Here is a 26,894-nt window from a genome sequence, read left to right as displayed (position 1 = left end):
TCTTTCTACTTCACCCAAAACTCTGTCTCCAAGATTTAATCCGGCACCAGCGTACAGAGGCCGAATTTCGGCAACGGTTTCCCTGTGCCCCGTGGGGCTCCGTACAGACTTCTCTGTTGCACTCAAGGGGACCAGGCTTCAAACTGTTCACTTAAATATCTCTCCCTTATGCCAGTACCTGAATGTGAGCATCCTGAGTTGGGAATTCTGCAACCCCAGTCCAGCTCCATGCCAGGTTCAGGGGCGTGGGGTCCACGTTTGTGGAACTGAACTGAATTGGATTAAATGAACAGCTCCCAAGCTTTGTGTGTGAAATTTTACATGACTAAAGTTCAGACAGCTGAGTTTTGCAATTTTGCAGAATTTCATTTTTGTGACCTTTCATCTTCCCAGAACCAGGACCCTAGCATGTGCTCCTGAAGCCCAGAGGGAAACAGAGAGAAAAATGGGGGTGTCAGAGGGAAGGAAGGTAGGAACTTCCACGTGGTGGGTTCCTCTCTGAGCCCAGCACCCATATACCACGTGTATGGGCCAAGCCACCAGACCCTCACCACCAAATCTTCATCATGGCTCGCTATAGCAGTGTCTGTTATTCTTATTAAATAGGTGGGGAAACTGAAGCTCAGCGAGGTTAACTCACTCAACAGAGCATTTGGTGGAGCCAGGATTCACATCCATCTCTGTTGAGATCCAAAGTTTTATTTTGTTTTATCCATTCTTTGGTCTTGCTCCTAAGTCTGGAATGACCACTCAGAAAAGAAGTAAGGCACAGGAAAAGGAGAGGATGAGGTTTCACATTTTGCCAACAGCGAACCCTGCCTGCCGTTGGAAACCAGAAGGAAGGTAATTCAGTGTTCAGCCATAGCAGTGCCTTAGAAAAGAGAAAAAATGGCCTGTCAATTTCTTCATTCATTGCACACATATTTATCTAGTACTTAGTGTAACATTGTTTTTGTTATTGTTACTGGTATTGCAAAGTGAAAACAAGAGCCTTGCCCTCTGTGAAGTTATAGTCTCCTAGGGGTGACAAGCGAGTAAAGGACAAAGGCTCCCACCCCCAAGTAGGGGGGTATGGCTGGAGCCCCACCATTCCTGTTTTAACATTTTCTTCTCTTTCTCCCTCTCAACCTAGAGATGTCCTAGAAGTGACTTTGGGGCTCTTTCTCCCCCACTGTTGGCGGCTGTACTCAGCAGCCCTCAAAGCTGACGGGATAATGGTTCGACCAGACAGGAGCCAGCCCACTGCCAGGAGGGCCGGTCCTTCCCCCCATGCTCCCTTGGCGGGGCACTGGCCCTTGGCTAACGCTCGGGGGCGCTGGTAGTGTGCCTGCCTTAATCCCATGCAGGGCAAACAATAATTCCACCAGGCAGCTTGGCCCAGGCACTCAGGCGCGCAGAATGGACACTTGTGGGGAGTCAGCTCCGAAATGATACGCACGGCTTTTTCTTTCTTTTTCTCCCTGACAACGTTGTGACTAATGGCTTTACTTTTGGAGTTTCTGGATCACTGAATCAATTAGTCATTAGTGAGGGGGGAATAGGCCTTCTCCATCTCGAACTGTCTGTCCCCAGAATCCTTTTCTCTCCAGTCCTTCCCATGGCTGTCACGATCGGCATGAGAAGCCCTGACGCGGGTGTCATGCCATTTGGTTTGCACAGTCTCCACGGGCCAAACAAATAAACAACGGCAACAGCAAGGTCCGGGTCACTCCAGCATGAAAGCCTGGCACTGTAACGGACACGTCAGTCACTTTGTCGGCCCGGCCTGGGTGGCCCCCCCACGTCCTGTTCTCCATCCCCGCCAAGCAGGCAGTGAACCAAAGGATGTCACTTTCCAGCCTTCGCTGGTTCAAGCTGGAGTCATCCCTGACACAGCTCCAACCAACCTGCTGGCTGACCAGCCATCAAACATACTCTGCCTGGCATCTGGATTAAGAGACACAGCCATGCTAATCAAGGATGGGCAACGGAATTGTCATGTCCTGCCCACTCAGCGCTGGTGACCCCTTTGGCTACGTGCATGGCAGCAGGCAAAGGGAAGCAGAAGAGGGGGGCGGACGCTGACAGATAGAAGGAGGAAGAGAATAGGTCTTTAGAGACACGGCCAGAATAATTTCCACTGCCTGTAACTGGGGCCGTAAATTCCCCCGACTGAGGCAAGAATGTTTCACCTGAAAGGCCCTGGATATTTCCCTAGAACAACCACCTCTTTTACAGATGGGAAAACGAGACCAGAAAAAGAAATTTTGACCAGGGCTATCCAAGGCATCAATGATGGACAAATGTTACCCAATGCGGGCTCACTGGCCCGACGCGCGGTGAATCTAAACAAACAGAAACATCGGAGTTTGGAGCAGGGAGGGGTTTACAGCAGGGCCACGCAAGAATGGGTGGCTCATGCCCCAAAATACCCCGAACTCCCCAAAGAGATTCAGCAAGGCACTTTTAAAGGCAAGGCCGGGGTTGGTCGTTACCAACTTCTTGGTGCAGGACTCCTTGGTCCGGGTAAACCTAAAACAAGACAAATGTTATTCTCTGTTCTGCAACTTCTTATCTCTATGTGAATGGGAAAATGTTATCCCCTTAAAGGTCAGAGCCTTGAGAATGGGCTCTCCTGTATATTTCAGGCTAGAGGCAACATTCTTAATTCAAAGCAAAAGCAATGAAATACAAAGGTTAAAGTAAAAGAAATGGCTCTAATATGGAGGCAGATTTGTTCTTCCCTATTACACTAAGACTGGACTGGGTTGCTTCATTTAACAGATCAAGCTTGGCTACTAAGGGTTCTGCACCCAATTCCAATATGTGTGTGTGTATTTTTCCACACCAACAAGAAATGCTCCAGCACCAGTAGGGTGTCCTACAATTCAACTCAATTCTGACACTATCTACCTGGCGGTGCATCAGATTCCACAGGTTAAGGGCTCAGCCCTACAAGACTGCCCCCCTCCCGCCCCCCTCCGATGCCAATCACAAGTCCAGGTTGTCACCTGTGCTTCTGACCAACAGATTACAGATGGGAGGTTCCAACAATCCCCTCCTTGGGTTCAATTCATTTGCTAGAGCAGCTCACAGAATTCAGAGAAACATTTTATTTACTAGATTAATGGTTTATTATAAAAGGATATAACTCAAGAACAGCCAGATGGAAGAGGTGCAGAGGGCGGGGTGTGGGGAAGGGATTCTCTGAGCACCCCTGTCCTCCTGTCAATAGTACTGAGCACTGACTCGACAAAGACACATTCCACTGTGAGGGGCTGACCTAGTAAATGGGAGTTTGTTGGTTTGTGTCCCTGGGAAACGCAGAGGCACATCTTAACTGCAGCACAGCTGGATCCTGGACCCAAGGATGCCATCAGGCTCGTCTCTTTTTCTTTGGTTGGATTTATATCCATCCAACTCTCTTCTCTCGCCTGTCAGCTTTGTTCTCAGGAAAGCTCTATTTATGTGGGTCCCAGATGGCCACCAGAAGCTCCTGGCCAAGTTCATCTCTGCCCAAGTCCTTCTCTGTCCAAGTCATTCCAGCGAAAGTCTCGGGATTGAGTGTTATTTGTCCTGGATTAGGTCACATGCCCAGCCCTGGACCAGATTCTGTGACTCTGATTGGCCAGCCCAGTCATTCACCCACCTCTGTGTCAGAAGGCAGGGGAGCGGGAGTTCCAAAGGGGGATTCAGATGGAGTATAGATGGGGGAATGCATTCTGGGCAGGCAGATACTACAGATGTCCACTGTGGTCACCTGCCATGCGCCAGGACGGGGCTCTGAGCTCTACAGCCACAGATCAAGCCCTCTTCAAAGCATCCCTAGATTGTATTCATCGTCATTTTCCAGATAAGAAAACTAAAGCTTAGAGTGCTTGAATCTCCTGTCCACATTTCCACTGCAAGTACAGGGTCAAGCTGGATTCAAACCAAGTCTTATTTCCCAAAACGGACAAAAGTTCCTCAGTGGTGCTTGTGCCTGTGAGCTACTCCACAGCCTGTGGCAGAGTCTGGCTCTCCCAGCACAAAGCAGCTCATACACTGTGTCTGCTAATGGAAAGCATTAGCACGCGCACGCGCGCGCGCGCACACACACACACACGCACGCACGCACGCACACACGCACACAGTTCAACTAAGGTTATTCCAGTTTGAGCCATAAGACAATGCCTCCTTTGTGATTCCTATTTATGACTCCAACAGAAATTAAGGACTCACTGTCTTAAGGTCTCCCTCCGTCCCTTCAGAGCCAAGGGACCATTTGATGATCTCTGCTCCCTTCATCATCCCCCCTGCAGCCACTTAGTCTGAAGGCAGATCCCTGGTCCCCATAAAGTGAGGCAGAGAACAAAGCAGGGATGAGAGGTGGCAGGAGGGGCTGAGCAACAGGGGCCGTGGGCCTGGATGCTTCTCCATCCTGCCTGTGCCAAGGGCACAGACTGGGCTACCTGCACAGCCTCGGCCAGGGCACTGCACCTCTCTGTCCCAGGCTTCTCCTCAGTGGAAAGATGGAGGTATCAGGAGCTGCCCCTTGAGTGGCTACAAGGATTAAACGCCCCGATACGCATAGCATGCTCGGAGGCCAGCGCGTGGTGGGCTCACAATAAACTCAGCTCGGCAATATTGATGCAGAAAACTCGGCCTCTGTGCACCGGTGCCGAACTGAATCTTGGAGACAGAGTGTTGGGTGAAGTAGAAAAGAATAGCTTTATTGCTTTGCCAAGCAAAGAGGGGCACAGCAGGCTCGTGCCTCTCAAAACTGTGTCCCAACCCAGGAGGATTTGGTGAGGAGGTTTACAGCAGTGGTTCAAGGGCCGCCAGGCTGCTGATAAGCATCAAGGTCAGTGCAGGGCCTGCGCTCCTTTAATCTGGCCTCAGGTAGTCTCCTGATGAGATTCTCTGGTTCTCGAGGCTGTCAAACCATGACTTCTCTCTGGAATGAAGAATGCTTCATCAAGTAGTTAACACCTTCCGTTTGTTGGGGGTTTTAGCTCTGCAGAAGAGCTCAGAGATATTGTTATGTGTGTCAGCTGAGATGGAACCAGGGCCCTGCCCCCAAAGCTATGCTGTTGTTTCTCTGGACTGCTCCTCCCTTATCTCTGCACACCCTCCCTTCCCTGATTAACAAGCGTCTGAAAGGCTTCCATGCCCAGGAGCCCAACAGGAGCTCAGTTTCAGTATCATCAGAGAGAGGACCAAGAACTGGAGCAGAAGCGTGGCCTGGACACACAGACAGGAGGATCCCAGAGAAAGCGGGACCCTATGGCCGGGCAGAGACATTCCAGACCAAGGAATCCTGCTCAATCTCTGGGAGAAAAGATGGACTTGGGGCGACCTGTGCATACAGGCACCCTCTGCATGGAGGTCAGGCCCTCCCAGCACCTCCCCCAGCCCAGACTTTTAGGAGAGCAGCCAGGGAACATGAGGGCTCTGAGAATACCAAGTCCCCCCTCTGACCTTTAAGAAGTAACAGACCCGGTCGGCCGCCGCTGCCACTGCCGCCAATGCTCCAGCCTGTTCCGTGTGGCCCACACGGGCCCCGCCGCGGCCATGATGATCCACGGCTTCCAGAGCGGCCACCAGGACTTCTCCTTCGGGCCCTGGAAGGTGACGGCGTCCAAGACCCACATCGTGAAGTCAGCGGATGCGGAGAAGTTAGCTGATGAATTGCATACGCCATCTCTCCCTGAAATGATGTTTGGAGACAACGTTTTAAGAGTCCAGCATGTCTCCGGCTTTGGGATTGAGTTCAATGCTACAGATGCATTAAGATGTGTGAACAACTACCAAGGAATGCTTAAACTAGCCTGTGCCGAAGAGTGGCAGGAAAGCAGGACGGAGGGTAGCACTCTAAGGAAGTTATTAAACCGTATGATTGGACCTATACACAGATTATAAGGGAACATTACTTGGAGAACCACTTAAGCTAAAGGTTGTACCTACAACAGATCATATAGATGCAGAGAAACTGAAAGCCAGAGAACAGATTCAGTTTTTTGAAGAAGTTCTCCTGTTTGAGGATGAACTTCATGGAGTTTCAAGCCTGAGTGTGAAAATTAGAGTAACGCCTTCTAGCTTTTTCTTGCTGTTGTGGCTTTTTTTGAGAATTGATGGGGTGCTTATTAGGATGAATGACACAAGACTTTACCATGAGGTATCTATTCTCATTTAATGAAAGTACTAATTGACATTGGGCTTGTTCGCATTGTTACATTGTCAGTCTGACAGTTTGAAATGCAGTAATGCTTTATATTATATAGCTATTCGTCTAACCTTTAAGATCGGGTGTGTCATATTCACTGTTGACTGCACAGTTATCGAAACATTACATCTTCTTTTCCAAAAGTTCTACAAGTTGAACATGTTTTCCAAAAGACACTCCCTGGTAAAGGGGAGTCTGATACTTTTAAAAAACCTCTTAAACTTAATCTGTTTAAGAAAACTGTCCCTTAACGCTTACTTTTTTTGTGGTATGTGTTGTTTATGTAATGTCCTGATATTAGAAATACCAATCTCATGGCCTCCAGAAATTTTTATTATACAATTATTTTGATAGTTGTTTTAATGTTTGAAAGCTCTGTGCTCCATTTCAAGGAACTGTTAACATATGAAGTTTTCAAAAAAATAAGTGAAGCAAATTGGGGGGAGGCTTAAATTGAGTCATGAAAATTCTTCTTGTAGCTTTATTGCAGCCTATCCTTTTTTTTTTTTTTTTTTTTTGTGCGGTACGCGGGCCTCGGTGCTGTGGCCTCTCCCGTTGCGGAGCACAGGCTCTGGACGCGCAGGCTCAGCAGCCATGGTTCACGGGCCCAGCCGCTCCACGGCATGTGGGATCTTCCCGGACCGGGCCACGAACCCGTGTCCCCTGCATCGGCAAGCAGACTCTCAACCACTGCGCCACCAGGGAAGCCCTATAGCAGCTTATCCTTTTTGAATGAATTTTTAACATCATATTTGTGATCATATAGAATGACAAATGAGAGAAGAAACCAGCAGTATCAGGGTAATCGTAGTAATAGTTAACCCTCCTAACAACCCTATGAAATAGATGCTATTATTATCTCTGTTTTATAGCTGAGACAACTAAGGCAAAGACAGATTAAGTAACTTGCCCATGTTATACAGTTAATAGGTGGCAGAACTGGAATTTAAGCCCAGTAAGATGTGATTGGATTGGTATTTTCCTAAATCCTGCACTTTCTTTGAAAGTGAATAACATGGTCACTGTGATGGATTTTTTCTTTTTAAAAGTGATAGTAAAATACTAAAAATAAGCTATACTTTACTCCCTCAGAAAAAATGAAATCTAAATTTTTAGAAATGCTTATACTTTAACTCAACAATATTGACTTCTTTTTCAGAATTTATCCTCAAAAGATTCTTACATACAGTAACCCACACATATTAATCAGGCAGCTGTATAGAGTTGTATGTATATAAGTAGTCATGGCGATGCTATTGTTTATAATAGCTAAAAGGAAAGAAGTAAGATGCTATAATGCCCCTTGAATGAGCATTGATTAAATGGCCATTTATATCCTGTTGGCCTACAACAAATAGACTGCCAGATATTTCTCCAGCAAAGTTGGATTTATTCGGGATCAGCAGAAAATTGCAATTCAGGTCTGCAACCACGGTGGGCCATGTGCAAGTCCCCACACGGCAAGGGAAGGAGAAGGCTTTTATAGAGAAGAAAAGGAAAATGGGAGTGCTATCATAAACAGAGAATCCATGACTTTCCATTGGTTGAGTCCTTGCCAGGAAATAAGAGGAGTCTTTCTTTTTTCTGTTGGGTTCTGCTACGGTTGCTGGGTATGAGAGCTCCCCATTCTAGTCTCCCAAATCTATTTAATTGAGGTTTCTGTTTATGAATTTTTTTACAGTCCATATAGTAGAAAAATATGCAACCATTAAAATTAATGGCAGGCATCATCGGATGAATGGATAAAGAAGATGTGGCACATATATACAATGGAATATTACTCAGCCATAAAAAGAAACGAAATTGAGCTATTTGTAATGAGGTGGATAGACCTAGAGTCTGTCATACAGAGTGAAGTAAGTCAGAAAGAAAAAGACAAATACCGTATGCTAACACATATATATGGAATTTAAGAAAAAAAAATGTCATGAAGAACCTAGGGGTAAGGCAGGAATAAAGACGCAGACCTCCTAGAGAACAGACTTGAGGCTATGGGGAGGGGGAAGGGTGAGCTGTGACAGGGCGAGAGAGAGTCATGGACATATACACACTAACAAACGTAGTAAGGTAGATAGCTAGTGGGAAGCAGCCGCATGGCACAGGGATATTGTCTCGGTGCTTTGTGACAGCCTGGAGGGGTGGGATAGGGAGGGTGGGAGGGAGGGAGACGCAACAGGGAAGACATATGGGAACATATCTTTATGTGTGACTGATTCACTTTGTTATAAAGCAGAAACTGACACACCATTGTAAAGCAATTGTACCCCAATAAAGATGTTAAAAAAAAAAATTAATGGCAGAAAGTTGTTTAACTGATTTGGAAAGATGCGCATATTAATGTTGACTTTTAAAATGCAAGTATGATCTATATAAGATTTTATGTAGAGATTCCTAAATGTTAAGGGTAGTGTTATCTATAGAGATTGTGATTGCTGATGATTTATACTCTATACGTTTATAGGATTTGATTTTTTTTTTAACAATGAGCATTAATCTGTTTTGTTGATATAAAAGATTGAAACTTTAAGGGAACATAATCTTGTGATTTTTCTTTAATTAAATAATGTTTTACCAAAAAAAAAAAAAAAAAGAAAGAAAAAGTAACAGACCCCCATCCTGTAAATCCAACAGGATGCTATCAGCCATCTTCTCCCTCCCATACTAGGACTAATCCGCTGACCAGTGTTCTCCGAGCCCAGACCAGAGGCCTTCTGATGGGAAAATATGTATGTGTTAATAAATAACTCTATATAAACACTACATATGTATCTACACATATATACATCTGTACATTGTATGTGTGTATATATACATACATATCATATACATATATTATAATTGTATTATACATAGATACACATAGTCAGATACTATATATTATCAAACAATGATCAAGAGATATTTGAACAAAACATGAATGAAAGGAAGGATCCAGCCATTCACAGATCTGAGCTTCTCTCTCTTACGCCCTTCCTATGTGCTTCACTCATCTATAGGCAAAAATGTTGGCTGTCAGGCCTTGCTCACCCTCAACCTCTGTACCCTACTTTCCCTGTATCTGGGTGCATTTTACCCTCTCCCCTCTTACCCTTCCCACTCAGGCCCTCTAGTTCAAGTTTAAAGAGCTGTGACCAGCCTCGGTGAGTGACCCAAGTTTTCCCTGCTCTTGTGCTGTTTGTATCTTGTGCTCCAATGCTAAGAACTCAGTTCCTTTGGGGCGAGATTTTGTTTTGCCTTTGGTGGTCTCCCAAATCTCTGAGGTGCTGGGACCCTATCTTGCTTTTCTAAATACCGTTCCTGGAGATACCAGTCTTGACCGGACCTCTGTGAGAGCTGGCCCTCACTGCCTGAGTCTCCAAGTGCATGGTCTTTCCCTTCTCTACATGCACCCCAAAACTAAACCTTACATCTGTCTTAGCCTAGGGCTAGGGCTGCCATAACAAAATACCATAGACTGGATGGCTTATAAACAGCAAAAATGTATTGCTCACAGCTCTGGAGCCTGGAAGTCTGAGATCAGGACGGCAGCATGATGGGATCTGGTGAGAGCCCTGTTCTTGACTTGCAGATGGCTGCCTCCTGGCTATGTGCTTACATGGAGGAGAGAGAGACAGAGAGATCTTTCTCTTCTTATAAGGACACTAATCCTATCAGATCAGCCCCCCACCCTTATACCCTCACTTAACCTTAATTACCTCCATAAAGATCTTATCTTCAAATACAATCAGATCAAGGGGTTAGAGGCTTCAACATACGAATTCTGGGGGGACACAAACATTCAGTCTATAACCACATCTAATACCAGTTCTTTCACCAAAATGTCAAACTCTGCCCTCACCCAATCCTCTACCAGTCAATCCGATACCTCCACCCACCCCCATGCCCTGATCTGCCACGTGGCAAGCAGCACCTTGCCCAGCAGGAAGCAGGATGGAGGCCACCTGTCTAAGGAAACGGCTGATGAAGGGTTGACGTCTAGTTACACTCCTGACTTCTGACCACCAGCTCCCCTTGACCTCTGATCCCTAGGGCTCCCTCACACTCGGCTGCAGCCTGACATTTGGCCTTTGAGTCCCGTCCGCATGCTTGGCTTTGATCTTCTGGTCCCCATTGGGCCTCAGTATCCCCAGCCCTCTTGCCTGTGCCACTTGTCAGCCTCCCAACCACCTGTGGTCTCACTGAGATGACTTGTCTAGATGTCCTTTCCCACTGTTTCTCTTCCCAGAGCAGCCACTCCACCGTCCCCTGTCACACCTGCCACAGGTGTCCCTGTGGAGGAGCACCTACACTGCCTCACCAAGAGGCTGGGGGCCAAGCCACTTCCCAGGATGATGGGATGGGCGAGCCCTGCACCAACTTTATAAATAGAGCGTTTCTGTCATCAATTATTATCATGTAGTCCATCATCAGAGACTATTTCTGGAAAACCCACACTGAGCCCAGTGGATTGATCGAAGGGTTCAGCTCTCATCTCAGGATTACTGCATGGACATCATCTACAAGAAAATAAACAAACATGCAAAGGCAGCGCTTAAGAGGGTCATCTCCAGCCATTGCCCCGGGAGGTGAAGCCGTGCCCATTCAGGGCACCAACATCCCTAAGTTATAACCAAGAAGAAAAGAGAAAGAAAGTGAGAGGATAATAGTGAAGAACAGAAAAGGAGGAGAAAGCAAATGGAGAGGAAAAAATAAATACATGGCAAAACGTGGTGAACCTTGAGCTGGTTCACTCTGTGTTACCCCCCCCAGCCTCCATACAAATGGGAGAGAATCAAATTGTCAGGATGTCAAGATTTTCACTTAGGAATCAACCAATTTCATATATAAAGAAGTAGATTCACATCAGCCTACAGTTAGTCAACGAGTTAGATGCCAGTGCTCAAGAGATTTTAATAGCAGTCAACATTTATTTAACTTGATATGGGCAGTAACTGTTCTAAATGCATTATGTGTATTATTTCTTTTAATCCTCATGAAAACTTAGGAGATAAGAACTATGATTATTGTCCACTTTACATATGAGAAAATATCTTTTTATCTATTTCCTGGCCATGAGGAAATACCTTGCCATGATCATCCCACTACAAAAAAAAAAAAAAATCTATCTGACTCCAAAGGCTAGCTGGTAACCATTCCATTTATTTCTAAATCAGGCTCCAGGGAATATTATCATTCAGCAGAACGTGAGTAAAAGTAGGGAAGGAAGATTTAAATGTATAAAAAGAAAGTGGTCACAGCAAATGCTGAGAGATACAGATGGATTGGGCACATTCCTAGTTGAAATTCTGATCTTTATTCCTAAGCAGTCAAGTTCGAAATTCAAATTCCTGACACCTTCTTTGACTGTGAAAATGTTCATTTTCTTCAGAACCAGAAGATTAGTTCTGGAATGTCACTTCAAAAACACTGTTTTCTCCAACTCAAAAGGATGCTAAAGACCCACTTTCAGGACGTTATCTTTTTGAGATAACCAACCTCATTGTGAAAATGAGGTGTTTCCAATTTTTGGCTCCCATATAGCCATTACTGGGATATAGAGAAATGTCTGTCAGCAAAAATCTGTGGGCCAAGGATTTCGGGATACATTTTTACCTCCTCTGTGGTTGGGACTCCGGGTCCCCTGGTCTGTTACTTCGTAGGAGCTGCAAATCCTCTGAGAAATAAATTCAGGGTGGCCACTCACATCTTGTGGATTTGACTTCGTGCCAGCCGTAAAGGAGAGCTAACTGACCATGCAGCCCAGGAGGAAAGCCAGGGAGAACTACATTCATGGGATCCCGGTTTCAGAGGGTCATAAATCTCTAAGGCTCCTCAGACACAGAATTCCAAATGAGGCCCCAGACCCACACTGTCCACCCTGATTGCCATGGCCACATGTCCACTGAGCGTCCACAATGTGGCCAGTCCATGTGAAGAGGTGCTCTCTGTGTGAAATACACACCAGATTTCTAAGACTAAGGATGAAAAATTCATTAACTCATTAATGATCATTTGTAGTCACTATTTGATAAGTTAAATAAAATACATTATTAGAATTGATTTCACTTGTTTCTTTTTACTTTCTTAATGTAGCTACTATAAAATTTTAAATTACATATGTGACTTGCTTTCTGTTTCTGTTGGTCAGTTCTGCTTCAGACACTCAAACCACTGAAAAGATCTTGCAACTTACTAAGATCTCAACAAATCAGTGTATGCCAAAATTACACGACTTACAGAGCAGCTTTCTATGAGAATGACCTGAAGACTAGCAGAAAAGATTCCACAATTAAAGACATAAAAAAGGAACCACACCACAATGAGATGTTAGGAGGGACAGAGACACAGTATAGTTTGGACCCACACCCCTGAGTTGGCAACCCACACAAGGAGGAGCATTGCAATCTCAGAGGTCTTCCCCCAGGAGTGAGGGGGCCAAGCCCCACCTGGGTTCCCCAGCCCTGCACTGGGAATAGGAGCCCCCAGAACATCTGGCTTGGAAATCCAGCAGGGCTTATGTCCAGGAGAACTGGAGGACTACATCAAACAGATAATCCACCCTTAAAGGGTGCATACAAAATCTCACACGCTCCGAGACCCAGTGCAGAGGTGGTAGCTTGAGAGGAGCCTGGGTCAGACACTTGCTGACCTTTAAGAGCCTCCTGGAGAGGCAGGAGGAACCTGGGACTCCCCCAGGGGACATAGATGTTGGTGGCAGCCATCTGGGGGCGCTCACTCTACCATGATAACACCAGTGCTGGCAAACACAATTTCCGAATCTTCCCTCTAGCCTGTTAGTGCTGGAGACCCGGCTCTGCCCTCCAGGGGGCCAGCCCCAGCCCCAGGACCCCGTGGGCCACAAAGCTAACCATGTAGGAAGCCTACCCTGCCTTCCAGTGACCCCATAGCCATTGCATGTGGCCTGGTCTCACAGCCAACCAGGTCAGGAGCCAGCCCTGCCTACCAGCACACCTACAGTAGTCAGCCCACCCCACCCCAAGAGAAGCGGGCACACAAGCCACACAGGACGCACCCCTAGAGCATATACGTCTGGTGACCAGAGGGGAGCATGCTGCTGGGCCCCAGAGAACATCTCCTACATAAACCCTCCCATCCGAGATTGGGAAACATAACTGACCTACCTAACACATAGAAATAAACACAGAACAGGGAAAAATGAGGAGACAGAAATATGCTTCAAACAAAGTAACAAGACATAGCCTCAGAAAAAAAACTAAACAGGGAATTCCCTGGTGGACCAGTGGTTAGGACACTGTGCTTCCACTACCAGGGGCCCAGGTTCAATCCCTGGTCGGGGAATTAAGGTCCCACAAGCTGCATGGCATGGCCAAATAAATAAATGTTTCTTTAAAAAAGAAAGGAGTGCAATATTTTTAAAAAGAAGAAAGAAAGAAAGGGAGGGAGGAAGGAAGGAAGGAAGGAAGGAAGAAAGAAAGAAAGAAAGAAAGAAAGGGAGTTAACCAAAGTGGAGATAAGCAGTCTACCCAATAAAGAGTTCAAAGAAATTATTACAAAGATGCTCACCAAACTCAGGAGAAGAATGGATGAACACAGAGAGAATTTCAACAGAGAGTTAGTTCTTAGAGGAAAAGCTTTCAACTTTTCACCAGATTATGATATTAGCTGGGGGTTTATCATATATGGCCTTTGTAACGTTGAAGTGTGTCTTCTCTATCCTGACATTGTTGAGAATTTTTATCATAAATGAATGTTGAATTTCATCAGCATCTTTTCAGCATCTACTGAGAAGACCATACAATTTTTATTCTTCAGTTTGTTATTGTGGTATCACGTTGATTGACTTACAGATATTGAAACATCCCTGCATCCGTAATTCATCTCCATCTTGAGAAAGAACAGAGCTGGAGATATCACACTCCCTGGCTTCAAGCTATCATACAAAGCTACAGTGATCAAAACGCTATGGTTCTAGCCCCAAAACAGACACATAGATCAGTAGAACAGAACAGAGTTCAGAAATAAACTCACACTTTTATGTTCAATTATTTTATGACAAAGGAGGCAAGAATATACAATGGGGGAAAGATAACCTCTCCAGTAAATGGTGTTGGGAAAACTGAACGGCTACATGCAAAAGAATCTAATTGAACTACTTTCACCATGCACAAAAATAAACTCAAAATGAATCAGACTTAAATGTAAGACCTGAAACCATAAAACTCCTAGAAGAAAACATAGCATTACATTCTTTGACATCGGTCTTAGCAAAATTTTTTTGTATCTGTCTCCTCAGGCAAGGGAAATAAAAGCAAAAATAAATAAATGGGACTACAACAAAATAAAACGCTTTTGAGCAGCAAAGGAAACTATCAACAAAATGAAAAGGCAGCCTACTAAATGGGAGAAGATATTTGCAAATGATATATTCAATAAGGGGCTGACATCCAAAATATACAAAGAACTCATACAACTCAATATTGAATAAACAAACTTAATTTTTAAAAAAACTGATTAAAAAATGGGCAGAAGACCTGAATACATATTTTTCCATAGAAGACAGATAGCCAACAGACACATGAAAAGATGCTCCACATCACTAATCATTGGGGAAATGCAAATCAAAAACAATGAGATATCACCTCACACCTGCCAGAATGACTATTATCAAAAAGATAAGAAAAAGCAAGTGTTGGCCAGGATGTAGAGAAAAGGAAACCCCTGTGCACTGTTGATGGGAATGTAAATTGGTTCAGCTACTATGCAAAACAGTATAGAGGTTCCTCAAAAAATTAAAACTAGAACTACCATATGATCCAGCAATTTCACTTCTGGGTATTTACATGAAGAAAACAAAAACACTAACTCAAAAAGATATATGTACATCAATGTTTATTGCAGCATTATTTACAATAGCCAAGATATGGAAGGAATCTAAATTTCCAATTGGTAAAGAATTTGTGGTATATATCTATGATGCAATATTAGCCATAAAAAATGAACTTGCCATTTGCTACAAATGGATTGATCTAGAGGGTATCATGCTCAGTGAAGTAAGTCAGACAGAGAAAGACAAACAACATATGATCTCACTTCTATGTGGAATCTTAAAAATAAAACAAGAACAACATTGTAAAGCAATTATACTCCAATAAAGATATTAAAAAAAAAAAAAAACAGCTTGGACCTGAGATCAGAAGAGGCAGGGACACCCAGGGAAGGAAGGAGAGCATGTCCAAAATAAAACTCATTGTTCTTTGCCCCCACAAAAAAGTAAAAATAAATAAAAATAAAATTTTTTAAAAATAAAATGAAAAGATACAGAGAACAAACGTGGGGAGGGGGAGGTGAAATAGGTGAAGGGGATTAAGAGGTACAAACCTCCAGTCATAAAATAAATGAGCCACAGGGATGTAACATACAGTGTAAGGAATACGGTTCATAATATTGTAATAACTTTGCATGGAGACAGATGGTTAATAGACTTATCGTGGTGATCACTTCATAATGTATGTAAATGTCAAATCTCTATGTAATACACCTGAAACTAACATAATATTGTGTATCAAGTATATTTCCATTTTAAAAAAATTATTGTGTGAGCCCATATCTCCAAATAGCTCTGGTTTATTGAACATGCAAAGCCCCCACTCTTCACTTCACCACCAATCCTGCCCCTTTCTACTTTCCTAATTCTCTTTATTTTATTTTTTTAAAATCATATGTTAGGGCTTCCGTGGTGGCACAGTGGTTAAGAATCCTCCTGCCAATGCAGGGGACACAGGTTCAAGCCCTGGTTCGGGAAGGTCCCACATGCTGCGGAGTAACTAAGCCCATGAGCCACAACTACTGAGCCCGCATGCTGCAACTACTGAAGCTTGCACACCTAGATCCTTTGCTCCACAACAAGAGAAGCCACCACAATGAGCACTCACTGCAATGAAGAGTAGCCCCTGCTCGCCGCAACTAGAGAAAGCCCACGTGCAGCAACAAAGACCCAACGCAGCCAAAAATAAAAATAAAATAAATAAAAATTTTAAAAAATATCATATGTTAAATGTTTATACATCATTTGTCTTCTATTATCAGTAATGATATAAGGAATTTAAAAACAAAACAGAATTGTATTCAATGTAAAGAAAATTTAAATCTATTTTCTTCAAACATGTCAATGAAAAATTTTAGTTTTCCTAAATTTTCCGAAAAGTTCTTTTTCTTCAAAAATAGATTAAATTTTTAAAAAATAGATTAAATTATCTATTAAAGTTAAGGCAATGTAAAATTATATGTAACCAATATCAATTTTTAAAATCAGATGTACTTAAATAAAGCTCTTTTTAAACTTTTTCAAAAGTTAATTAAATCTTTAAAATGATTCATCTAAATATAAAATTATTTATGATTCTGGCATTCATTATCTATCTAAATGTCAATGCAAAGAAGAGTATGGTGTGTTACAGTGTTATATCTAGACATACATACAATATTGCAAAATGTTCCTCAGCCATGGTGTGCAGTGTTTGTGAATCATGGCCTAATTGGAGAGTCCTTCTAATTGGAACATGAAAAGAAGAAAGAAAATGGGTGTCGACACTAGGGGAAAATGACACTTTGTTTTGCAAGACTCTGCTGTATTCACGTGTTCTGAGAGAGAGAATCTGACAAATTAATTACTCTGTCTTCAAGGGAAAATTTGACAACTTAATTAGCTTCTCTTTTCCTTTACCAAGTGCTTCTGCAACTCAAATCCTCCTTGTCTCCCAAAGCAGTGTTCATCTCCAAAATCTGCAGTGGCACAGCCTACAGACCTGGTTACCTTCCAACAGTCAACTGTTATGTTGAGGATGGAAGATAAAAGTTATGAAGGAGTGTTTCCCTGGAGCCTGAAAGGTGTTAGTCATGAGACTGGATGTTTAAAGGATATAAATCACTAGATGCCAGTCCTGAGCTCCAAGAGACAGAAATCACAATGTGTTCTCAATTAAACTTACTTTGTGTGTCTGTGATACACAGGACTCTCTAAAGCATAGGGCCCAGAGTTGGGTCACTCTTGCCAGAATCTTAGGGCAACATCAGGATACAAAGTCAATCACCTGCACCTGGGTCCACTCGCTGAGCTCCACCATGGTTGAGTGTGTACACTGGGATGAACCGGGATGCTATGACCCACCACTAGATTGTTCTCCTGCTAGACTCTAAATTCCAGACAGCCGACAACCGTGTCTGACTTTTCCACTGCTGTATCCTTAGTATCCTGCACAGTATTTGGGCACAAAATTTGAGCTCAGTCATTACTTGACTAATGAAGTTAATAAGCTCACTGAGATCCTCATTTTTCTCACCTGTGAAATGGGGACAAAGATACCTTCCCTCACCAAGATTGTCTTGAGAATAATACGTGATCATATTCGTACAACCTCAGATTACTCTTGACACATAATATTAATTTTATTATTTGATGACTTAAAAATAAAGTTAGTAACCTCTCTGGAGTACTGTTTTCTCATTTACAAAATGTCATTAAGACTATTTTGAGGACTGAGTAGGAAAACATATCTGACAAAAATTTAAGTGTTCAGTCGTTGAGTGGTAACCGTGTTGATCATGAGACGATGATGACAATGACAAAACTCCAAGCTTAACCCCAAACTCATCTCATTTCACTTACTTCCTGATACCATGAAGCACTTAGAAAGGGCCTAAGAAAAAACAAAGCAAAACAAGGGCCAAAGGGCTTCCCTGGTGGCGCAGTGGTTGAGAGTCCGCCTGCCGATGCAGGGGACACGGGTTCATGCCCCGGTCCGGGAGGCTCCCACATGCTGCAGAGCAGCTGGGCCCATGAGCCATGGCCACTGGGCCTGCGCGTCTGGAGCCTGTGCTCCGCAACGGGAGAGGCTGCAGCGGTGAGAGGCCCGCGTACCGCAAAAAAAAAAAAAAAAACAAGAGCCAAAAACCAAAGCTCTGCCCTCAACACTATTTAGGCCACAATATTTTTAAATAACTATTATTGTTATTCTCATAATTATTAGCCAGTCATGAAATATTCATTTAACATTTACTAATGTCAGAGAATAGGAACACTGGATTGTTTTCAGTGGAAGCATATGTCACCCTGTAGAGAAGATGACTTTAAAATATTAGAAATAATTTTTAAAATAACATAAAACAGTGTATAGCACTATTTTGTTTTCCATTCATTGTGTTTTTATTAATTGGTTCATGTAACTGGGAAATTCACAGGATGAGTTCAGGTACAGCTGGATCCAGGATGTCAAACAGTAGCATCTGGACCCTAGGTCACTCTCCTGGCTCTTGTCTCTCCTTTCCACTGAGCCAAGGTCCCTTTCAGCCTTTCCCCAAAGTTGACCATGGGGTCACTTAAGTCATAGACTCACCCCTGCATCTGGAAAGTGGGCTCAGTCCCACCAGAACCACTTGAACTGAAGTGGAGAAGGAGTGAGCCCTCAACAGAAGGAGAAATGCACAAGGCCCACTGGGGCTTTAGGCGTATCATCATGACAGGAAAGACAACCATCTGTGTCCTTCTGGAGGTCAGTGCATGGCCTGGCAGCGGGGCTTCAATGGCAGCCTTGCTGGGCTTCAGTTTCCTATCAGTTTTGTTTTCTTGTTTTTGTTTTTTAAGTCAAATGCTAATTTGTATAGTGATGATCACTTGTAACAGGCACACCAAAGGAAAGGGAGCTGAAGCAGTCAGAGGGTTTGGAACAGGATGACAGAAGAATGGAAAAGAGAACAGGAGGGAAGGAGAGAGGGAAAGAGAGCAGAAGCGAGGGAGGTGGGGAGCGAGAGAGAGGGAGGGACGTATTACCAGGGTTGGATGGACAAAGGTGAGTAGGGGGTTAGAGTACATGGGTCTATTTTAATAACTGGGAGAATGGAAACTAATAAATGAAGATCAACATTCCCCTTCTCATTAGTTCTAGCTACTCATTTTTTTCCTAATTTAAGGCTGATGCCCTGTCCTTTTGATGTTAAATGATGCTAGTATGAGAAAGCAGATGGTTCTCATGGAGCAGAAATAATCACGGCAACAATCTTGGATCCATATGGGAACTTCAGTGAACGCAAACTTTGACATCCCCTCTTGCTGTTTTTTCTTTTCCAATGATGACAGAGTTTGTTCACTGCAGCTCCAGGTGTTTGAAGTACCATCCATCAGCACTCTAATCATTGTTCACCATTAATTCTGTGAGCACACCATCGCCACAGCAGTTATGAACCATCTGGTACATCCTTCCATTTTCGCATGTCACTTACAGATGGCAGTTACTCAAGTTAATGTGACCATTTGGATGGCCAGGTTCTCACTCATTTCCAAGACACAGTTACAGGGATGATATCTTGTCGATATTCCATCAAGGCATTTTAACCCCATCTCCTCCTTTTCTATTTGCAACCCCCATTTCTTGGACTGGGGCTCACTGCTCCAGAGCAAAAGGTGACCAGGCCACAACCTCTTTAACAAAACAATAGGCTTAAAAGTCAAGAATTGCAAAAAAGGAGAAAGGGAGAAGAGAAGAAAGATAGGAGAGAACACTGGTGCTGTGGGAGTAAGGCTCCAGCACCTTCTGCAGACCTGATTTCTGCACTTTGGATTCCATAGGACACACTAAAGGAATGCCACTACTCCCTCTTGTGAGAACACCAGAATCAAAGCTAGCTGCTAGACAATCATCAACAGGAAGACACTGGAACTCACCAAAAAAGATACCCCACATCCAAAGACAAAGGAGAAGTCACAATGAGACGGTAGGAGGGGCGCAATCACAGTAAAATCAAATCCAATAACTGGTGGGTGGGTGACTCACAGACTGGCAAACACTTATACCACAGAAGTCCACTTCACTGGAGTAAAGGTTCTGAGCCCCATGTCAGGCTTCCCAACTTGGGTGTCTGGCAACAGGAGGACGAATTCCTAGAGAATCAGACTTTGAAGCCTAGTGGAAATTGATTGCAGGACTTTGACAGGACTGGAGGAAACAGAGACTCTTGGAGGATACACACAAAGTAGTGTGTGCATCGGGAACCAGGGGAAGGAGCAGTGACCTCCAGGGAAGACTGAACCAGACCTACCTGCTAGTGAGGGAGGGTCTCCTGCAGAGGCAGTGGGTGGCTGTGGCTCACCATGAGGACAAGGACACTGGCAGCAGAAGTTCTGAGAAGTACTCCTTGGTGTGAGCCCTCCCAGAGTCCGCCATTAACCCCACCAAAGAGCCCGGGTAGGCTCCAGTGTTGGGTTGCCTCAGGACAAACAAACAACAGGGAGGGAACCCAGCCCCACCCATCAGCCGTCAAGCGGATTAAAGTTTTACTGAGCTCTTCCCATCAGAGCAACAGCCAGCTCTACCCACCACCAGTCCCTCCCATCAAGCCTCTTAGATAGCCTCATCCACCAGAGGGCAGACAGCAGAAGCAAGAAGAACTACAATCCTGCGGCCTGTGGAACAAAAACCACATTCACAGAAAGAGAGACAAGATGAAAAGGCAGAGGGCTATATACCAGATGAAGGAACAAGATAAAACCCCAGAAAAACAACTAAATGAAGTGGAGATAGGCAACCTTCCAGAAAAAGAATTCAGAATAATGATAGTGAAGATGATCCAGGACCTCGGAAAAAGAGGCAAAGATTGAGAAGATGCCAGAAATGTTTAACAAAGACCTAGAAGAATTAAAGATCAAACAAACAGAGATGAACAATACAATAACTGAAATGAAAACTACACTAGAAGGAATCAATAGCAGAATAACTGAGGCAGAAGAATGGATAAGTGACCTGGAAGACAGAATGGTGAAATTCACTGCTGTGGAACAGAATAAAGAAAAAAGAATGAAAAGAAATGAAGACAGCCTAAGAGACCTCTGGGACAACATTAAGCGCAACAACATTCACATTATAGGGGTCCCAGAAGGAGAAGAGGGAGAGAAAGGACCCGAGAAAATAGTTGAAAAGACTATAGTCGAAAACTTCCCTAACATGGGAAAGGAAATAGCCACCCAAGTCCAGGAAGCACAGCGAGTCCCATACAGGATAAACCCAAGGAGATACATTCTGAGACACATAGTAATCAAACTGGCAAAAATTAAAGACAAAGAAAAATTACTGAAAGCAGTAAGGGAAAAATGACAAATAATATACAAGGGAATTCCCATAAGGTTAACAGCTGATTTCTCAGAAGAAACTCTACAAGCCAGAAGGGAGTGGCATGATATACTTAAAGTGATGAAAGGGAAGAACCTACAACCAAGATTACTCTACCAGAAAGGATCTCATTCACATTCGATGGAGAAATCAAAAGCTTTACAGACGAGCAAAAGCTAAGAGAATGCAGCACCACCAAACCAGCTCTACAACAAATGCTAAAGGAATTTCCTCTAGGCATGAAACGCAAGAGAAGGAAAAGACTTACAATAATAAACCCAAAACAATTAAGAAAATGGTCATATGAACATACATATCAATAATTACCTTAAATGTGAATGGATTAAATGCTCCAACCAAAAGACACAGGCTTGCTGAATGGATACAAAAACAAGACCCATATATATGCTGTCTGCAAGAGACCCACTTCAGACCTAGGGACACATACAGAGTGAAAGTGAGGGGATGGAAAAAGATATTCCATGCAAATGGAAATCAAAAGAAAGCTGGAGTAGCTATACTCATATCAGATAAAATAGACTTTAAAATAAAGAATGTTACAAGAGACAAGAAAGGACACTACATAATGATCAAGGGATCAATCCAAGAAGAAGATATAACAATTATCAATATATATGCACCCAACATAGGAGCACGTCAATACATAAGGCAACTGCTGCTATAAAAGAGGAAATCAACAGTAACACAATAATAGTGGGAGACTTTAGCACCTCACTTACACCAATGGACAGATCATCCAAAATGAAAATAAATAAGGAAACAGAAGCTTTAAATGACACAATAGACCAGATAGATTTAATTGATATTTATAGAACATTCCATCCAAAAACATCAGATTATACTTTCTTCTCAAGTGCGCACTGAACATCCTCCAGGATAGATCACACCTTGAGTCACAAATCAAGCCTCAGTAAATTTAAGAAAATTCAAATCATATCAAGCATCTTTTCTGACCACAACACTATGAGATTAGAAATGAATTACAGGGGGAAAAACGTAAAAAACACAAACACATGGAAGCTAAACAATATATTACTAAATAACCAAGAGATCACTGAAGAAACCAAAGAGGAAATCAAAAAATACCTAGAGACAAATGACAATGAAAACACACAATGACCCAAAACCTATGGGATGCAGCAAAAGCAGTTCCAAGAGGGAAGCTTATAGCAATACAATCTCACCTCAAGAAACAAGAAAAATCTCAAATAAATAATCTAACCCAACACCTAAAGGAACTAGAGAAAGAAGAACAAACAAAACCCAAAGTTAGCAGAAGGAAAGAAATCATAAAGATTAGAGCAGAAATAAATAGAAACAAAGAAAACAATAGCAAAAATCAATAAAACTAAAAGCTGGTTCTTTGAGAAGATAAACAAAGTTGATAAACCATTAGCCAGACTCATCAAGAAAAAGAGGGAGAGGACTCAAATCAATAAAATTAGAAATGAAAAAGGGAAGTTACAAGAGACACTGCAGAAATACAATGCATCCTAAGAGACTATTACAAGCAACTCTATGCCAATAAAATGGACAAGCTGGAAGAAATGGACAAATTCTTAGAAAGGTATAACCTTCCAAGACCAAACAAGGAAGAAACACAAAATATGAACAGACCAATCACAAGTAATGAAATTGAAACTGTGATTAAAAATCTTCCAAAAATCAAAAGTCCAGGACCAGATGGCTTCACAGGTGAATTCTATCAAACACCTAGAGAAGAGCTAACACCTATCCTTCTCAAACTCTTCCAAAAAATTTCAGATGAAGGAACACTCCCAAACTCATTCTATGAGGCCACCATCACCCTGATACCAAAACCAGACAAAGATACTACAAAAAAAGAAAATTACAGACCAATATCACTGATGAAGATAGATGCAAACATCTTCAACAAAATACTAGCAAACAGAATCCAACAGCACATTAAAAGGATCATACACCATGATCAAGTGGGATTTATCCCAGGGATGCAAGGATTCTTCAATATATGCAAATCAATCAATGTTATACACCATATTAACATATTGAAGAATAAAAACCATATAATCATCTCAATAGATGCAGACAAAATTCAACACCCATTTACGATAAAAACTCTCCAGAAAGTGGGCATAGAGGGAACCCACAGCAAACATCTTTCTCAATGGTGAAAAACTGAAAGCATTTCCTCTAAGATCAGGAACAAGACAAGGATGTCCACTCTCACCACTATTATTCAACATAGTTTTGGAAGTCCTAGCCATGGCAATCAGAGAAGAAAAAGAAATAAAAGGAATACAAATTGGAAAAGAAGTAAAACTCACTGTTTGCAGATTACATGATACTATACATAGAGAATCCAAAAAATGCCACCAGAAAACTACTAGAGCTAGTCAATGAATTTGGTAAAGCTGCAGGATACAAAATTAATACACAGAAATCTTTTGCATTCCTATACACTAATGATGAAAAATCTGAAAGAGAAATTAAGGAAACACTCCCATTTACCATTGCAACAAAAAGAATAAAATACCTAGGAATAAACCCACCTAGGGAGACAAAAGAACTGTATGCAGAAAACAATATGGCACTGATGAAAGAAATTAAAGATGATACCAATAGATGGAGAGATATATTATGTTCTTGGATTGGAAGAATCAATATTGTGAAAATGACTATACTACCTAAAGCAATCTACAGATTCAATGCAATCCCTATCAAATTACCAATGGCATTTTTTATGGAACTAGAACAAATCATCTTAAAATTTGTATGGAGACAGAAAGATCCCAAATAGCCAAAGCAGTCTTGAGGGAAAAAAACAGAGCTGGAGGAATCAGACTCTCTGACTTCAGACTATACTACAAAGCTGCAGTAATCAAGACAATATGGTACTGGCACAAAAACAGAAACATAGATCAATGGAACAAGATAGAACGCCCAGAGATAAACCCACGCACCTGTGGTCAACTAATCTCTGACAAAGGAGGGAAAGATATACAATGGAAAAAAGACAGTCTCTTCAATAAGCGGTGCTGGGACAACTGGACAGCTACATGTAAAAGAATGAAATTAGAACACTCTCTAACACCATATACAAAAATAAACTCAAAATGGATTCGAGACCTAAATGTAAGACCAGACGCTATAAAACTCTTAGAGGAAAACTTAGGAAGAACACTCTTTACATAAATCTCAGCAAGATCTTTTTTGATCTACCTCCTAGAGTAATGGAAATAAAAACAAAATTAAACAAATGGGACCTAATGAAACTTCAAAGCTTTTGCACAGCAAAGGAAACCATAAACAAGACAAAAAGACAACCCTCAGGATGGGAGGAAATATTTGCAAAAGAATCAATGGACAAAGGATTAATCTTCAAAATATATAAACACCTCATGCAGCTCAATATTAAAGAAACAAAAACCCAATCCAAAAATGCGCAGAAGACCTAAATAGACATTTCTCCAAAGAAGACATACAGATGGCCAAGAAGCACATGAAAAGCTGCTCAACATCACTAATTATTAGAGAAATGCAAATCAAAACTACAATGAGGTATCACCTCACACCAGTTAGAATGGGCATCATCAGAAAATCTACAAACCACAAATGCTGGAGAGGGTGTGGAGAAAAGGGAACCCTCTTGCACTGTCGGTGGGAATGTAAATTGATACAGCCACTATGGAGAACAGTCTGGAGGTTCCTTAAAAAATTAAAAAGAGAACTACCATATGACCCAGCAATCCCATTACTGGGCGTATACCCTGAGAAAACCATAATTCAAAAAGAGACATTTACCACAATGTTCATTGCAGCACTATTTACAATAGCCAGGACATGGAAGCAAGGTAAGTGTCCATCAACAGATGAATGGATAAAGAAGTTGTGGTACATATATACAATGGAATATTACTCAGCCATACAAAGGAATGAAATGGAGTCATTTGTTGAGACGTGGATGGACCTAGAGACTGTCAGAGTGAAGTAAGTCAGAAAGAGAAAAACAGATATCATATATTAACACATGTATGTGGAACCTAGAAAAATGGTACAGATGAACTGGTTTGCAGGGCAGAAGTTGAGACACAGTTGTAGAGAACAAACGTATGGACACCAAGGGGGGAAAACCGCAGTGGGGTGGGGATGGTGGTGTGCTGAATTGGGCGATTGGGATTGACATGAATACACTGTTGTGTATAAAATTGATGACTAATAAGAACCTGCAGTATAAGAAAACATGCAAACAAACAAAAAAAACTAATAGTAAACTTTCTTTGGGTTATTTGTATGGAAATATGTTAACATAAATGTTTCAGACATTACACGAAATTTCTAAAAATCTTATATATTCTGGTATAATGTTATAAGTCATAATTCTAGTTATTACTTTAAACTGTATATCTCAGAAATAACTAAATTTCCTTGTCAATTGCATTATTATGAACTTTCATCAAATCTTTAAGCGTGGTCAGTTTTAAGTCTTTTGTCATTTACAGACAGTTCTAGGTGTACTCTGATGCTTTTGCAAAAATGTTCCTATAAAAGGGCTTCATCTTCAAGGAATTCATGGAAAAGACTCTGACAAGTACAGGTTTCTGGTAACTGACTATACTGCTGAACTAAATGAATAAGCATTTTCAGAACTCTAATGGAAAACTGATGAACTCATAAAAATGCTAACAAAAGATCAAGATGACAAAAAAAAATAATTACATGGGACTGAGTGAACTGATGAGGATGATTATAAGTTTTGTGACTTTCTGTTTGAATTTAAAAAAATACCCCCCTCCAAAAAAAAAGAGAGAAAGGATTTGCTACATTTCTTTTGTTTTAATTAATTTTTATTGGAGTATAGTTGACTTACAATGTTGTGTTAGTTTCTGCTGTACAGCAAGGTGAATCAGTTATACGTATACGTATATCCACTCTTGTTTAGATTCTTTTCCCATATAGGTCAATACAGAGTACTGAGTAGAATTCTTTGTGCTATACAGTATGTTCTTATTATTTATCTATTTTATATATAGTAGTGTGTATATGTCAATCCCAATCTCCCAATTTATCACTCCCCTTCTTTCCCCTTTGGTAACCATAAGTTTGTTTTCTACATCTGTGACTCTATTTCTATTTTGTAAATAGGTTCATTTGTACCATTTTTTTAGATTCCACATATAGGTGATATATGACATTTGTCTGCCTCTGACTTACTTCACTCAGTATGACAATCTCTAGGTCCATCCATGTCACTGCAAATGGCATTATTTCATTCTTTTTTATGGCTGAGTACATTTCTTTAGAATCTATTTGACACTTCAGGAACCAGGCCTGGGAGAATTCAGACCAGCATTTTTCTGTAAGGGAAGGAGATCCAACCAGAAAAGAAGGGAAAACCACCCCTACTGGCCCAGGGAATCCTGGGGACAGGAGACCTACAGGCAGGCGATGGTGGGGAGTGGAAGGGATGTGGGTCTCAGATGAGGGGCGGGGATCCAAGATGTCTTCCTTCACCGCAGGATACCAAACGCCACCTTGAAGAGAATATGGGAGACTAAAGATTTGAATATGTTATCTAATGAATTACTCAG

At 42.2% G+C, this 26,894-nt stretch overlaps 1 pseudogene across 1 annotated transcript; it reads left to right on the top strand.

The window, feature by feature from the left end:
• The first annotated feature begins 5,526 nt into the window (after positions 1-5,526).
• On the top strand, positions 5,527-6,154 carry LOC309825393 (TIP41-like protein; annotated as a pseudogene). Its single transcript has one exon. The product of its transcript is annotated as a TIP41-like protein (transcript).
• The last annotated feature ends 20,740 nt before the right edge of the window (positions 6,155-26,894 follow it).

The sequence above is a fragment of the Grampus griseus genome (genome assembly GCF_964374135.1).
Source record: "Grampus griseus genome assembly, chromosome: 7".
Classification (NCBI taxonomy): Eukaryota; Metazoa; Chordata; class Mammalia; order Artiodactyla; family Delphinidae; genus Grampus; species Grampus griseus.
This window is presented reverse-complemented; position numbering and strand designations above follow the sequence as displayed.